General features: G+C 42.8%; 1 pseudogene; it reads left to right on the top strand.

Annotated features, from left to right (window-relative positions):
- The first annotated feature begins 8,187 nt into the window (after positions 1-8,187).
- On the top strand, positions 8,188-8,306 carry LOC120622245 (uncharacterized; annotated as a pseudogene).
- Positions 8,307-17,101: the final 8,795 nt, after the last annotated feature.

Genomic DNA, 17,101 nt, shown 5'->3' on the forward strand with positions numbered 1-17,101 from the left:
CTTCAGAGCTTGGAGGATTTAAAAAGAGCTCAGAAAAGAAGTGCACACATCACGCAGGTGCGATTGCTGCCTTTCCATGGACCCGTCAGCCACATTATGGCAGGAGGGCTTTCCAGCTCTAACGTGTCTAATTCCCGTCTGTTATATTAACCAAGAGTGCCTGGCCAGAACATGTCAGTCATCTCCACGAAGAGCTATTTTCATCTCTCTCCTTCCAGAAACACAAAGATTGATTTTAGGCAGATCATCTTTTGTGCGTATTGCTGCACACAGGCTGGCTACAGCTCTTCTCAAACACAGCATCAATCCATGTTTCATGAGTCATTGCTTTTTTTTTTTCTGTACTGATTATGACACAAAAAGCATTTGCCTGGAATCTCGAGCGCTGTGTTCATCACTCAACCTTGCTGTGAGCACAGCGCTCCTTGAAATGTTCTCTGTGTTGAATCTCAATTTTGTGATTCAGCTCCGTGATGTTCACACCGGTTACGAACACCAGGATCTTTCACACGGGGCTCCTGTCGTCGCCTAAGTCGTGTAAAAAACATAACTCAAGACTCTTTTTGGGAGGTGCAAACCCAGGGTTGAGGAAATGAAGGGGAGTGATGGCAAAGATCCCTGTGAAGCCACGGATAGCTGTCACGCCTCCCTTCACCAGGAACCTGGAGGATACGGCACGCAGCATCACACCTGTGTCCATGAGGCACCCAGTATTTGCTCTGGAAGACTGCAACAAAAATCCATGCTTTGGGGGAAAACATGGGAGAATGGAAGAAAGATGATTTGTCAGCCTAGCTCCTTCCCACCTCTAGTCCCAATGATCAGTTCACTCCATGGGAAGTGGACACTTCCAGAATGCTCGACTGCACTGGGCCCCTTTAGCAGCAGCCACGGACATCAGATCGCAGCGCTGCATGGGGTGCATCATACACATCTGGAAGGAGATGTACGCTTCACTTCAGACGGGCTAGGTGTGTGGGGTACAGGGGCCAGGCAGGCTCAGAGTGGCCAGCCATCTCCGGCAGATCATCAAAGGCTGTGTCTGTAAGTGAAGTCTGAGAGATAGAAGGAAGGGGATGGACATTGAGGGAACCCAAAGAGGCGCATGATTCCTTTGTCCAGAGCAACTTCTCTCCTCTCACGCATTTAAGATTCAACTTCAGGACAAGCGCAGGGTCCTACATGCCAACTATCACTCAACCTTATTCACATGAGAAACTAGAAAACAGTCTCCCACTCCAAATCAAACATTCCCATGTGGTTTGACTGGCCCAGACATCTCTCTTAAGAGATGCCAGTGACAGCTATGGGGAAGAAGAGGTGTCACTCAATCAGAGGCGGAAGCTGAAGTAATTTCAGCTGCCCACTCCTGCTGCATTCTGGGAGGTCACTCTCTGACCTTTTCAGGAAAGAAGGGTAGTGTAGAAAAAAACTCACACTTGCTTTGACTGATATTTGAATCTCAGATGCATTTCTACTAGCTCGTGATCTTTGGGCAACTACTTCAGCGCTGGGAGGCCAAATTTCCTCATCTATAAAGTAATAATAACATGCATCTCAGAGTGAGGCTGAAAAGATGGATTATTGAAAGTCTTTAAAGCTCCTGACACATAGTAGTTTTAGTGGACAGACTACGCTGGCCCCTCGGTCTGCTTCTTCTGGCATTTTTATGCGCTTGTGAGACGTGAGACTTGCTTTTAACCAAGAGAATACAACAAAGCTCACAGGATTTCACTTCTTCATAAATGTTACATAAAATGTAAGGATTGTCATGCTTGAGAGACCTGCTTTTCTGTTGGCTTTGAAGCAACAAGCCGCCATGTTGTGAGTTGTCCTAAGGAGAAAGACACATGACAAAGACCTGAGGGAACTCTCTAGAAGACAGCCAGCAAGAAAGTGAAGTCTTCGCCCAGCAGCCAGCAAGGGCTCGGAAGCTGCAAACAATATGTGAGCTTGGGAGTGAGCCCGTCCTTGGTTGAGCCTCAGATGAGTACCCAGCCCCGGCCGACATCCAGTTTGCAGCTTTATGGCAGACACAGCTGATGCATGCCCAGACTCCCGACCCACAGGCTCTGGGAGGAAATAAATGGCCGGACTTCAGGCTTCTAAGTGTGTGGTCATATTGTCATGCAGCAACAGATAACTAACACGCTAGTCTTTCCGCTGGCCCGAGTTCCCTCACCTTGGACTGTTCCGCCACTGCACTTGGATGGTGACTGTGAACGACGTTACTGAGGCCACTTATTATTTATCCCTCTGTCTAAACATACCTATTTTTTACTCTTTCTCTTTCTACTGTTGGCTCAGGTGGCTCTGATAAAGAATTTTATTTGGGTTTATATATATATATGTATGTATGTATATATATATATACATATATATATTTATATATATATATGTATATGTATTATATACATATATTTATATATATGTGTATATATATACACATATATATATACAAATATATATATGTGTATATATATTATATACATATATTTATATATGTATATATATATAATTTATACATATGTATATATATATACACATATATATATATATATATTTGAATCTCAGATGCATTTCTACTAGCTCGTGATCGTTGGGCAACTACTTCGGCGCTGGGAGGCCGAATTTCCTCATCTATAAAGTAATAGTAACATGCATAATATATATATTTTGCTTTGTTCCACAAGATGTGAACTGGGCTATTCCGTTATAAAACAGCATTTTATTGCTCCTTGATAATTTCCCAATAAAGGAAAATGACATTTCTGGTTTGTAATTTAAGCCATTTTTATTCTCACCCCCTCCCTCGTCCCCTTTAGCAATCATCAGCTTGTTCTCTACAGCTATTTTTTAACTTTGACTTTTAGAAGAATCTAAAAAGTGTGTGTGTGTGTGTGTGTGTGTGTGTGTGTGTGTGTGTGTGTTGTGTATTTTGGGGATGGAAGCAAAAACACTCAGTGTCACTTATACAATGAACTGTGCACAGTCGCTGCCCATCTTGCCTTGAGTTATAACTAGTGACAAGTGCACCAGCGTCTCCTCCTAGGCTAGGAGTAAAGCCACTGAGGCACGCCTGCTCTCTGTGCCTGCCGACGCTGCTTCTGTTATTGGCATTTTAACTCTGGCAACTTCTCAGCGTCCCCGATTGCCCTGTCTTTTGTGGGTGCTCACGGACACACTCCTTCAGTCCCTGTGGCTCCTCTTTCCCCTGCTGTTCTGCAAGCCTGTGGCAATCGTTCGAGGGACCTGGACTCCCTGTGCCTTCTCCCCCGAATGCCCTCCGTCTGGCTGCTGTGGTGAAGGGACATTCCCATCATCCTCGTACCTGGGTGGAAGGTAGGTCAGAGTTCCACCCGGATGGCTTCTCGCCATTTCCTGCGTGTTCTTCATCCTGCGTTTGCTTACAGCGCCTCGCGTTCCCCCTTCTCCCTCACGAGAGTTGGAGAGAAATGCTCTCTCTTTCTGGCTTCCTCTCCCCTGCTGGCGTAAGGACCCCTTTATGCTCACTAGACGTGGTTTGTGCCTTAGCTTTGTACATTCGGGATGGGGTGATATTCTCCAGGTTGTTAATATTTTCTTTTTATTTTACAACTCAATCGTTTCCTTAGCTGCCGTCTATTATGTCTACGTGGGAACAGGATCAGCATCGAAGTTTTAAGTTAAGACTGTGATTCTCTCACCGGCAATGATAAAATTCATCACAGTTACCATTAATCAAGGGCCTCACAAAGTGCCACGCATGGGCTGGGTGTTCAGATGCCGTACTGCCTTCGGTTCTTCCTGAACTGGACAAGGTGAGTTCTGTAAGAATCCCATTTTACAGGTAAGGAGGAGATTTTGACTTTCATGAGCCTCAGCTGGTAAATGGTTTCAACGCTGTAGTTGTAAAGAGGCACTGTACCCCTCACAGCATGCGTTCTCAGTAAATTTCAGAATTGTTTCTGTCATTCTTTCTTGCAATACAAACGCACGAATTTTTCATCATGCTCAAAAATAGTCTCAAAAATGGAAGTCTTCGTTCTCACTTCAAGATACTCAAAATTACAGTGAAAATTGTTTTGGGTAAGTCCTTCTAGATTTATATGCAAGACCGCACAAAAGAGGGTGATACTCATCTCCCCATCTCCAACATTATGACAAGCTACTCCTCTGACAACACACAAAGTGCCTAAGGTCGTATCTTGGCAGTGATATGATGCCTGTACCTCCTGTTCTTTTCTTTATTCTCCTGTTCTTGTCTTTATTCCCCTGTTCTTGTCTTTATTGCCAGCCCTTCTTCAAGAGATTTAGATCAATATGTATCTTAGAAGATAAGAATCAATAATAAAAAAGCTTAATATCTATATTAAATAGTTCACTAAATTTTAATAAAACTGCACATCTGGTCTCATGGAAAATGTCAAAATATCCATCAAGGTCTTGTATTACAAGATCTCGACTGCCACTTTCAAGTTGTATTATTTAAAAAAAGAAAAAAGCATACACATCTCCAATTCACTAACCTATTTGATGTGAGCCACAGGGTACAATATGCAAGCAAATGGAGATCTCAGTGACTGGGCTGGCTGGTGTCACAAGACCTCATGACCAATGCAATTTCTGTTTTGTGGTCACACAGTGCAGAGGGTAGGTCAATCAATGTCACTGGGATAGTCAAGAATGTCACTTGTTAACACTTTCCAGGTCAAAAGAACAATGACACATTCTTGCTTTCTCGTGAAGGAGGTCACCAAGGTGAGTGCGTGACATGGCATGGCACCTGTGTGTCCACCCAATGAGTCAATCCTGCTCCACGTGGGAATGCCTCTTCATGAAAGCTAACAGAACCAAAAATTATTCTGAATAAGAGTTGCTCCAGTCCCATAGAGGGACTCAGTAAGGCAGTAGATGGCCGTGAAATTAGTTCTGTTATTGTGGAAGAGAAGGACACATAAGTCCCTGGGAAGATCTCACAAATCGGCCAAGGTAGCGACACGGATGTCAGGTGCCTGTGATGGCGCCAGCTTGACCACACAGTCTATGGACTAAGATGAGGTTGAAAAGGATGTTTTGAGGGAAAGAGACAATAACGAACATCAAGCCACGGCCATGCTTTACTTTTCCCTCCATGAAGAAACTACAGCACAGACAGGACAATTAGGTTTATAGCCAGTTAAAGGCACAGTCAGTTACTGAAAAGTAGGTCCTGCCCTTGAGATTGGAATTGCGATGCCCCTGGGCTGGCAGGAAAGATTGAAGAGAAGGTTCGGCACTAGTTAAAAGGCTATATGGCCTTCGAGACAGTGGTCAGTGTGTGCTAAAACCTTGCAATCCCTCTACTGGTGGATAAGGAAAAATCTTCAAGTATATTAATGATTTATTAGGGAAGAGGGCGGATGTCACTTAGATAACCATAAAAGTGATTACTATCCCACTGGCAGTGTCAGAAAGCCTGCCTAGCCCAAAGCCTCCCTTGCAGCTGATCCCTCTCTGCATTCTTGCTGGCAGGGCTGTAAGTGACTCAGAGAGGCCTGTGAGTTCAGGGAGGTGCCTTCTAAATGCAGAAATCCCCTCAAAGGAAAGGCAGTAGAATCTCCATCTCATCTTTAGTTTCAAGGGGAATAACCGTGAACTTCAGAGCCAGTTTTTACAGGGGCTAACGAAACCTCGCAGGGCCTAGGCATAGCTATTCCTGAGCTCCAAGCAGCGGTAAGCGAGAACGGAGAGGAAATGGAACTTTCCCGAGGTTTTCCAGTCACTCGGTTATATATATATATTCCTTGATGGGAAATGCTTCTCGATGTGGAAAGAACGCCAAAGTTGTATTCTGACATCGTTTCCTGTTTTCTGCTAGTTTTTGTTTTGCGTTATTTTAAATCAGTCTGGATTTTGTTTTTCACTGTGCTTTGTCTTTCTTGCCCAACCAGGCAAGGTTGGTAATTAAATGGCAATAATAACTTGCAGATTTTCAAGCACTTTCACAGACAGTATTTTGTGTGGTCCTTATGACAACCATGTGGAGTATGCACTTTCTCCATTTTCAGATGAGGAAATTGTCATTCAGAAAGTTTCAGCAACTGGTTCAAGGTCACTCGCTGATCTGACAACTGGTTCAAGGTCATTCACTGACCTCATGCTTGAGCCCAGGCCTCTGACTTCGGCTCAGAACAGTGATGCTGCTCATTAGGAGAGCGGGGTCTTCCCGCCCCTCCTGTTGAGTCTCCACTTCTGTAGAGTTAGTTCGCTCCCATCCCCTCTTCTTCATTTCAAATGCTTCCATCATCTTACATTCGTTCCGTTTCTGCTTTTCTCCTTTAGACAGCTGGACCATGTGTCGGACTTAATTAACTGAGCACGCTCTTTGCAGACATGCCATCCACCCATCAGTCAGTGTAGAGGTGTTGGGGGAAGGAGGAAGATGTAGAGGGTAACGGGGGTCAAATGTCTGGTGATCGAAGGAGACTGGACTTCAAGAGTGAGCACACAAGGGAGTATACAGATGATGTGTTATAAAGTTGTACACCTAAAATATGTGTAATGTTATTAACCAATGTTACCCCAATAAATTTAATTTAAAAAAAAAGAAATTGGAACACATTAAGTCAGGTGGCTACCACCACAGCTCTTCCCTTCAGAACCACGCAACCCCAGGCAAAGGAGAATATTGGGTCATTCCAGCTGCTGTGGGAAAATGTGCATCAAGTAACCCTCATGCTCGGTCGGATGCTAGAGGGTAAACGCTGCATTCTAGAGAATCATCTGGCAAAACTCGGTGCAATTGGGTTTATACATTTTCTACAGCACAGTTCAGCTCATGGGAATATATCCTAAAGAAATTCTCTCACGGGTCCATAATGGACTCCTTTATGTGGGGATGGTGACTAAGTGGCAATCGGACTGTCCGCTGATGACAGCGGCTAGATAAGGTGTGGCAGAGACTCATCAATGTCTAATATACCAGACTTAGAAGCAGCAGATCGAATTTCCATGTAAAGATCTTAGAAATTAGCAAATGAGTGGAAAATAACAAATAAGATATATAACCTAAAATAAAATAATTTTAATAATAGAAGCAAGGGACGCGATAAGGTGTCAACACCAGTACATACAATGGAAAGACCATAATATTGGGGGGATTTTTTAAAACAAAGTACTCTATCAACACATTGTGGTTGTAACACAATCGTGATATTTAGTTTTATCTAACGAGATAAATAAAATAAACGAATCTTGCCTTTTCCTTTTTTGAAAGCATCTTAGAAAAATTCTCAAAGCTCTATTCCTAACTCTAACTTTCAGTTCTCAAACTGGCAGAACATGGTTCCAATTGTCTTCGTTATTCAGCCATTGTTGTTTTGTTCTATTCATCTCAAGTCAGTGGCAACTGGATGTGTGTGGTTCTAGCCACTTTTGAGGCTGTTATCGATGGTTAGATAAAAATAGTACTTGCTTTCGATGACCTGTTACAGTTAAGAATGAATAGCTGCAGTTGAACAAATCCGAGTGCAACATAAATAATTATGCTTATTTATAAGTAACTATATAAATTTCTATATTAAATATTAAATGATATGCAGAAATTTAATATAAAATGAGCAAATTTGGAGGGCTAAGTTGGCTGAAAGGCTCTTGTAAAACCCAAAAGGTATAAGAAATAACACTGAAGAAGTCACTAAAAATATTTATTTTGTTTATCTTATGCCATGTGCTCTGCCATAAATGAGGGAAGCTAGAGTAAACAAGAGGAGCAGAATTCCCGCCCCCAGGGAACTAACATTGTAGCGAAACAGGTCATGGAAGAAAATACTAGACAACCAATATGAACACCATCTATAAAAAGTATTACGTTTCCCTGCTTCACGGGGACAATGGAAGAAGAATTTCGTGCCCCAGATGTAGAAGAGATCATGCAGCCAATAGCTACTGCATGGCCCGTGGTTCAGGAGAAGGCGAGAAGTACAAAAATTTTATCTAAATCCGTAGAAGAAGATCTATACCTGCGACAGCATGGCTGTTCGACTGAGCTGACAGATGGAATCCCTGAACCCAGACATGTCTTGGCATTCACCACGGAATCCAGGAAATGTGTACATATGAAGGTCTCGCTTACACTCTGTCATCAGTTCTTAGTTACTTACTATACGTCGTCTGCCCACCTGATATTGTTTATAGTATACTTTCTGTTATTTAAAAAATCTTTGTGTCTACGGCCATGCCACCCTGAACAAGCCAGATCCCATCTGATCTCGAAAGCTCAGCAGGGTCAGGCCTGGTTAGTACTTAGATGGGAGACCACCTGGGAAGACCAGGTGCTGTAGGCATGAAAAATAAAAAATAAGGGATTGTAAGCTGACAAGATCCTTGTAATCTGTGAGGTCCACCCAAGGTTGCCTCGCCTAAAAAAATAAATAAATAAAATAATAAAACAAAAACAAATAAATAAGTAAATAATCTTTGTATCACTCTAGGATAACAAAGATTGAGTTTTATGTCAAATATTAGCAGAACTGAAATAAAGGTAAATTTTCACCCTAGCATAAAAATACTCCATGAAATTAATTATCCAAGTAATTCTTGATATATCACTTGTATTGAGGTGTTATACACATGTCATATCAACACTTTATTCTACAACTACTAGATAAAAACTTAAAAATGTATATCAACAACTGGAAAGGCATAAGAACATGGTTATTATCATCATCGCGATGACCTTTTGAGCATTGATTTTAATAATCTAGAAATGCATGATTCTTTACAGTGATTTTAACCTCTCTGTCATTTATATTCTTAATTGGTACAGAAAAACTGCTCTTGGGAAAAATCAAGAAATTATTCATACATTTTTTATTTCACTAATTCCGATATAAATGGCGATTGAACTCTCTGTAGACTCAATGTAACTATGAGATAAAACGAAGGTAAAAAAATAGATTTTGAGACAGACTACTTTTCATTAATATTTAATTGGTTGCAAATTTTGCTATCTCAAAAAGTTTCTGCTCTCTGCTTCATTAAATAAGTTCTGTCATTATTCAGTGTAATTATAGCTTTGGGGAAAATTTCCCAACAAAAGCTTAGAAGTGAAAAAAAGGAAGCATAACAATTAATGATAAAAGCTTAGTTAATAGAGCTCGGCTCCAGACCTTCTCAGCGTTTTGATCATGTAAGTTTCTATGACCTATACGGTTGGGTTAGATGAATGTTCGTAATTGATTTAGACAAGAGAGAGGGTGTTGGGAAAGCAAACAGATTTTTCTCTACTTAACAATTTCCCTATATGTCTGAGCATTTCCTGAATTCTAGAGTTCACTCGGCTGTTTAATATAGATTTGTATATGGAAAACATGTGCAGATTCTCTGCTCTTGCCAGTTCCCCAAATGTTTGCTCAGAGTCGCAATGTAAGGCATTTGAGATCCATTGGAGAAACACTCACTTTTGATCCATTTAGATTCAGTTGTAAGCATTTGAATTCCTGACATTATTGCTTCCTGTCTGTGTGGTTCCCAACTGTGGATCAGTGATTTGAATTCTATTATACGTAAGGCCCGATGTATTTGCCAAGGTCAGTTTGCTCCCTCCGTCTTTTCGAATGTGTCTTTCTTCTGAGTTTGCTTATATTTTGATTCCAGGGCAAATGGTTATGACCTGAAGATGTACCAGCTCGTGAAGCATCTTCCTGCAGCTCTTACGACCAGCCCCACGAGGAGCTATCCATGTGCTCTGAAACAGATAGCATCGCGACCATTTTAAAGATGAGGAAGACTTAGAAAGATTCATTGGTTTCCCCACACACTCTGTCCCAGCAAAATAAAAAGCTAAATGATAACTTCCGCTCCTTATTTTAGAATGCTTTTCATCATGAACGGATACTCGCCCCCGCCCCAGTGCTGTAAGACCCTCTTTCTTAATGTAGTAACATTCTATCTGAGAAAAGGAAGGAACCCCTCAAATGAGACTCAGGTCCCTTAGCAGAAAGAAATACCAACAGACTCAGCCACCAGGTGATTGAATCTTTCCACTTGTAGCTACTGCCAAGCTTCTGGAAATACTCCACCACTGGTCTCTTATTTCAGGTAAGACCCTGACATCTCCTATTAAAGGTCAAAAAATGGAATCTCTGGGTAGGAATAAATTAGGCGATTATCCCCTCAGCACCCAGAGTAGATTTAAATGAGCAGAGTTGGAGGGCTCAGTCAGCCCACTCCCGTGATTACTCCACAGACGTCAGTTAAACCTACCCTCCATTCCCAACACCATGTCACATATACCTAGATACATAGCTGAAAAAAAATATTGAGGCGCTCACACGTGAGGTAAGTAGTCCAGGTCACTCACCCTATTCCAAAAAGTCTTTCAGAGCCTTAGAGTTTAGGGTTTTTCATATTTCCTACCGTGCATTATAATATTTCAATATCATGTTTGTTACCAATGAGAAGACTAACGTTCATTTCTCATTAAGGTTTTATTCCCTCAATATCTGCTACATTACCTGTCACCATAATCCGTGCTGAATACACACTGGGTGAATTATTACTGAGTAATAGAGCCAAGTGCACATACTATGGGAATACAGAAGATATAGAATTTAATTCAGCCTGAGAGTATTGTATTTATTTTTCAGTCCAGGACCATACTATATGAAGCATTACTTTTCCATTGGATAAATTTTCTATTTAATCTCACATGGAACTTTCTGTTCTGTCCTACGTTGTCCATTCCAATAGTGTTGTCTGTGCCGCCTTGATAGACACCTCGTATATTTAGAAGAGGAGGCCTTGGACTATGGGAGAATTTATGAAGAGTGACTTCGAGGAGAAAGATCAACTTACAGGCAGTATGAGGCTCTCGTTCAGACCCCAAAGTGGTGATTGCCTGGCGAACAGAAAGGCTTTCTTCGAGCTGTCATTTTCAAGTATCCACACCCTCTTCCTATGCCGGCCAGAGCCTTTCTCACCAACATGGAAACCCAGAGTGTTGATAATTCTTAACGTCAAGGTGAGTTTCCAAAGAGAGCTTTTTCTTCATAAATAGAACCAGTAGATGAAAACTCGGCTTGGCCACACAGTACACTTTTCTCTACCCCTTTCTCACATTTAACGAACTAAACAGTTGCTAGCATTCTCTTTAGTAGACTGCGTTATGTTTATGTTTATTTTTAATGAGTGTCTCTCCTCCCAGAATTTATATGTCTTGAGGATTGAAACTTCTTTCTTGTTCGCCCTTAATTTTCCCCAAATTCTTGCGCCGTGCCCTGTACATAGCAAATACAGGACTTAGTCTGAATGCAGAATGAACTAGTTGGCCTTAAGTTAACAGGAAAACTGAAGGAGAAAAACTACTTCTAGGAATAAAGTAAGAGAAAAAACAAACTCAAAGGAAAATTCTTGAGAAGAAAATGTGAGTCTTGGAGGTGTAATACCATGAAGCAATTTCTGGGCTGGAGGCAGGAGGCTTGGACACTGGTCCCAGTTTGCCACCAGCTGAGTGACCATGGACATGACAACTGCCCTTCCTTTGTTTCAAGGTCTTCATTCTTAAAATGATGGTATTACAGAAGATGACTTCTGTAGGCCTCTTCTGATCCGTAACCCTATTCTCGAGAGAAAGGGCCACCATTTAAAATAAGACAAGGCCACCCATCAGTGGCACATCTTCTATTTTATTTCCTTGATAACTTGATTTTATTTTAGTAGGAGGAATGAGGATGAGCCTCCTGAAGTGAGGTGAGCCGTCAAGGAGATGTGAAAGGCATCCATCCTACCCTGTCCTCCGGGGCAAAGCGGGTGGCCTCCTGTCATTCCAAACTTGAAGGTTTCAGTGCCGTGAAGATGTGTAGAGAAGAGAACCCAGTGAGACCTGCCATCAGAGAAAGATGGCTCACCTCAGGGAGCACAATCAAATGCCTTCGTTCCTGTAACATTCTGCCTGGCAGAAAAGACATCTCGGTGGGTGGCGCTGGACGTAGCTTTGCAGTTCTTGTCCCTGGTTCATCGAGGCACGGGAGCTTGTCTGAGCAAGGGAGGCTCAGGAATCCCTCATCTTTCAAGGATGGGGAAAGGAAGGCTTGCCGACCCTGGCGAGGTGCCCCCAAGATCAGTAAGGGCTATGCGACCGTCAGTTCCATGAGGGGCAAGATCCCACATCCTCTGGCTGGGCATAGGGAGGCTACTGAAAGCCAGGCTTGTTTTAGTGGCCCAGAGATTGTCTGACTTAAATAGGAAACTGGGTAAGAGAGACATTTTTGTAGCATGGACCAGTAACTCCATCTAGTTACAGTATCGTCACATGGCAGAAGGCATCGAAGCCGCTGGTGAAGTGTCAGACAGACACCAGGGCTCTGCCCGTGCCCGTTGGGAAAATCCTTCCCAGACTACTTAAACCCCAGACTTTACCAAAAATCCAGGCAAGTCTAAGAGTTCTTGGGTTTTCCATCATCCCCCTTGGCCACCCCACTGCAGCCACCTGCGTCTGCTTGCTGTCCCTCCAGCACGAGACACCTGCCTCTGCCTTGGGGCCTCTGCTCTGCTGTTTCTTCCACTGGGAATGCTTCCTACTTGCTAATTCCCTCCCCTCCTTCAAGTTCTTGTCTAAATGGCACCTTCTATTCAAGGCCCACCCAGACCGCGCCATTAAATACGGCCACCTGCCCTGCTCCCCACCCCCACCCTCACACCTGCTCTTCCTCGCCCAGGCCCACTGCTCCTTTTTGACATAGAGCTGCCTACTTGCCAACATGCAATAGAATTTGATTCAAAGTCTCGGGTCTGGCCAACACCTGCCCCAGAATGCATGGTCCCTTGGGGTAAGAATCTTTGTTTTGCTCACCATTTTATTCCAAGTGCCCAGAGCAGTGATGGGTGCAAAGTAGGCCCTTCGTCAGTGTCTGTTGGATGGATGAATGAATGGGCTTCTAAGGAATTTCCATTGCTTTTAATTTACTTTGTAAAAACCAAAGCGTTTTGATAGCACCTACTGGCCGAGCCTGAGGACTTGGTCAGACAGAATATCTACGTATCAGGCCAGTCCCCACTGGGCATTCCTTAGGATAACCCTTTGAGTTCAGGAATATCGTTTTCTCCATCTTACAGATTGGATTACTGAAACACGGAGCCTTTGAGCAACTGCCCACAGCAAGTCTGAGGCACTTTTAAATGACTCACATATTTGTATTAACTTATTTAATCTCATGTTGACCATGAAGTCGATGATAGTAGAACCCCATTTCATAGATGAAGAAACTGAGACAGAAAGCAGTCAAGTGACTTCCAGGTTCCCATAAACGAGAAGTGTCAAGCCGTCCCTTCGAGAACTATTTCTCTTCCACCACACACCTTCTAACCATTCTACAAGGATCTTAGGACTGCCTTCAAAAAGTATACTAAAAACTCTAGAAAAAGATTTCCAACGTTTCTCATATTTTATGTCGTCAACTTTTCTGCGTTTAACTTCCACCAAAACTTGACATTTACACAAAATCCTCATTCTGACGTGCAATCTGATCATTCAGAATGTTCCTATCTGCACATCAGATGCTCTTTTTCGCCATTTCTATTCGGTGAGATTGGCCGGTCTATGGGGCAACCCATCGAGGGTGGTCGTAACCACCACGTGTTGAGCAAAGAATGTGAAAAAGTTCAATGCCTAGGGCAGCTCATCTTCACAAACTGCAGGACCGGCTGGGCTGGTGGGGGCGTAGAGAGCAGCAAGGGAGATAAACAGAAAGGACTCTGTTTCCCTTCTCTGCTAAGACAGTCATCTCACTTGTCACCACAGGCGTTAGTGAATGCCCAGCCTCGAGCAGGGGCAGAGCTAACCTAGAACACTCTCTGTTTGTTAAGTGTGATCAGTTACGTCAGTCTCTGTGAAAAGTGGTTTGGGCCATTCTCTTCTCAGAATCACTAGAGAGATAAGATAAGAGACAAAGAATAAGGTCATTTCGGGTCTGGAAATCAGATGGGGTCCCCAAACCAGTGCCTCTCAAACCACACATGTAAAGGGCAGGTTTGTTTTTCTGCAGTCCTTAGAAGACCGAAATTTATGAAACATTCCAAATGAATAACAAAAAAAAGAAACAAGTGAAAAGAAATACAAAATAAAAGCCCAATTTTATGATTATTATTGGGTCAGGATTAGATTAATATCTAAGTAACAGATTAGATTATTGTTATTATTAGATTATAAAATTGCTCTTAGTTTTAATAGGTTGCTATTAAAAACTTTTAACAGTTTACTCTTAAGTTCCATGTCTATTCCATTGCGGATGAGTAACGATCTGACCCACAGCCTTTGGGTGGCGATGCCCTCAGACTGGGCTGAGGAGCCCAATAACCGGCCCTGGGTGGCAGTGGAGAGAGGGGCTGGGAAAGACAAGGTCAACTAAAGAGCAAATACAGAACTCAGCATAAAAGGGATGCGAAGGGGGTCAACTCAGCTCAGTGACAGTAGCAAGAGGGGAGCAGATCCAAGCAGTGCAAAGCTGTATGCAAATGAGCAAAGAGAGGAGAGAGATGGGATGAGCCGTACGCCCCCAAACATCCGATCGCTGTTTTAGCGTCCAAATGGCTACATACGAGCTATATGCTTTGCATTCCACTGGAATGTGGTTATCAGACGTGCATTCCGTGAGGGCAGGGGCGGTGTCTTCTTTCCTCCATATCCCCTGTCTAAGGTCAGGGTACTGGCTACACGTGTCTGAATATGCAACTCTAGTTCAACCCACCCCAGTCTGAGTAAGAATCTAGGAGAATGAGACCATCATTTCAGAGGAAACAGTCAGAATAATATTTGACTAGATGATTCCGTCCATCATTACTATAGCATCCCAAAATGCATGGTGGTACCTAGTAAATTTATCTCAGGGTTTTCTTTCCCACCATAGTGGCTCATGCTGTCAAAGTTCGAACTGATGATCTGTCCCTAATGTCCTGGTCCCATCGCTTTCTGCTCATGCCACCTCCAGCCGTTACCATTGGTTCTGCAGGAACTCTTAAAGTGGCAAGAAAATGCCATTTTCTCCCAGAAATTACAGCTTTGGGGGCTCTTTACATTAGAGTCGTGCTCTTTTCTCACAGAAGAGTGTAGAACATTTTTTCGCAGGGATTTCACCAGTAGGCAGTTGAGACCTATCACCTATGCAAATCGTTATTAGCCAGAATCAGCCCCAAGGTAGAAGCCATGCTGTTCAACGCTGCTTCATCACTCTATAAAGACTGGGCGGCCTTGCCTCCTGCCTTCTAGTGGGAGTTTTAGTCCAGAGCTCTGACTTTTAGCCCCAAATCCTCTCAATCACGTGTTTCAATGAACATAGGCATTTCCATTATAAAAAGACTCCCTCATGGCCTGTCCATGTAGGCAAGAATCCCAGGTGAGCAGATAAAGTTCTACAGTTCGTAAACAACTCCCGAACACGTCTGGTCAAGAGAATCGACATCCATGTGACAAGAAACCTTCTCAGGTGCTGTCCTCAGTGTAATCACCACCCCAGTTCTGTGTATTGTCTATTGCCTATTCATTCACAAACTTTCTGAAGAGCTTTGCTTAATAACGGCCCACTGTGGATTATTTGGTGAAAAGTCAGGGAGCCATATCTTGAGCTCGATGAACTATAGGGTAGAAAAAAGTGAATTTGATTGTGTTTTATGGCAGTTGTTCTCAACCCTGGGCATATGTGACAGTATCTGAAGACATTTTGATTTTCATGACTGGGAGTGGGGGCGATGCTCCTGGCATCTCGATGGTAGAGACCACAGGTCACAGAGGCTAGGAAACATCCTTCAATGCCAGGGCAGCACCCACAATGTAGATTTATCCAGTTCATAACGTCAGTAGTGCTGAATTTGAAAGACCTTGCTTTGGTGTCAAAACATTGATAAGCAAGTAATTAATAATTAGGATTTAGATTGTGTTGATACTTTTATTTGGTAGACCAGTTTTCTGAGTTTTCCCCAGAAATAAAAGTGCAGTTGCCAGATTTTCTCTGATAAGTAAGAAAAAAAAAAAAATAGCACTACCAGGTGAGGCAATGGACTTAGAGAACAAACGTGCAATTATTTTATCTTCGTGTGGAACGGAAGAGTGTAGAACATTTTTTTCCCAGGGACTTCACCAGTAGGCAGTTGAGATCTATCACCTACGCACATATCTCTCTGTGGCAACCACCGTTGGAGTGGGGGCCACTGTGTTCCTCTTCTTCACTCGCCTCCCAGCAAAGGCGTCAGTGTGATCCTGGCAAAAGATCATAATTCTGGATCTCTGAGACCTTTTAAGTGGGGCAGGTGGTCTCTTCCTTTTCTGAATATCGAGTCCAGATCTCTTCAAGCTTTACGTGCAGAAGCAGCTCCTCACAGGGACGGGGGTGTTGATAAAACGCAGCTTCTGATTCTGATTCAGTAGGTCCTGGGTGTGCCCCAAGATTCAGCGTCTGACAAGCCCTCAGATGACGCCCATGCTGATGGTACAAGGATCATGCTTTGATTCATCAGTTCTAGAGCCATGCCCACGTTCCTGTCCTGACCTTGGCTACGTTATTCAGACATGCTTTACCTCCCTAAAAAGGCTGGGAAGGCCACATAGAGTAGTGGAAAAGGCATGGATTTTGCAATCTAAAAGGCATATATTTAATCCTAGATTATCCTCGTAAGGTTTTGAGTCTCTGGACAAATTAACAAGTCTTTCCGATATCCAGTTTCTCATCTTAATACAAATATAATCATTATTGCACAAGATGATTGTCAAGGATTAAATGAAATCACAGTTCCTCAATCCCTTATTCAAAATATTTGGTGGAGGCCAGAGGTATTACAAAATCCAGAACATTTTTAGATTTAAAAAAATAATTATGGTGTGCATGCAATATATTGTGTAACAGCCCCAGAAGGGTCTGAGATGGCACCCCCTAATTAAGTATGTTACTATTTATGCAGCTAAAGTACATGAATAGTATACCATGCAGGAGGAATGAGAGTGATAAAGAGCTAAAGTTTTGATGCCAGATACGTTTAGGTCAGGTATGAGTTACCAAAAAGCTTTCAGTTTTCAGAGCTTGTTGTATTTTGAAACTATGGACAACAGGGTTGCAAACCTACGCTCGGCCTGCAAGCGTGTTCATCTTTC

This window comes from Pteropus medius, unplaced genomic scaffold, assembly GCF_902729225.1.
Source record: "Pteropus medius unplaced genomic scaffold, Ma_sr-lr_union100, whole genome shotgun sequence".
In the NCBI taxonomy this organism is placed as follows: Eukaryota; Metazoa; Chordata; class Mammalia; order Chiroptera; family Pteropodidae; genus Pteropus; species Pteropus medius.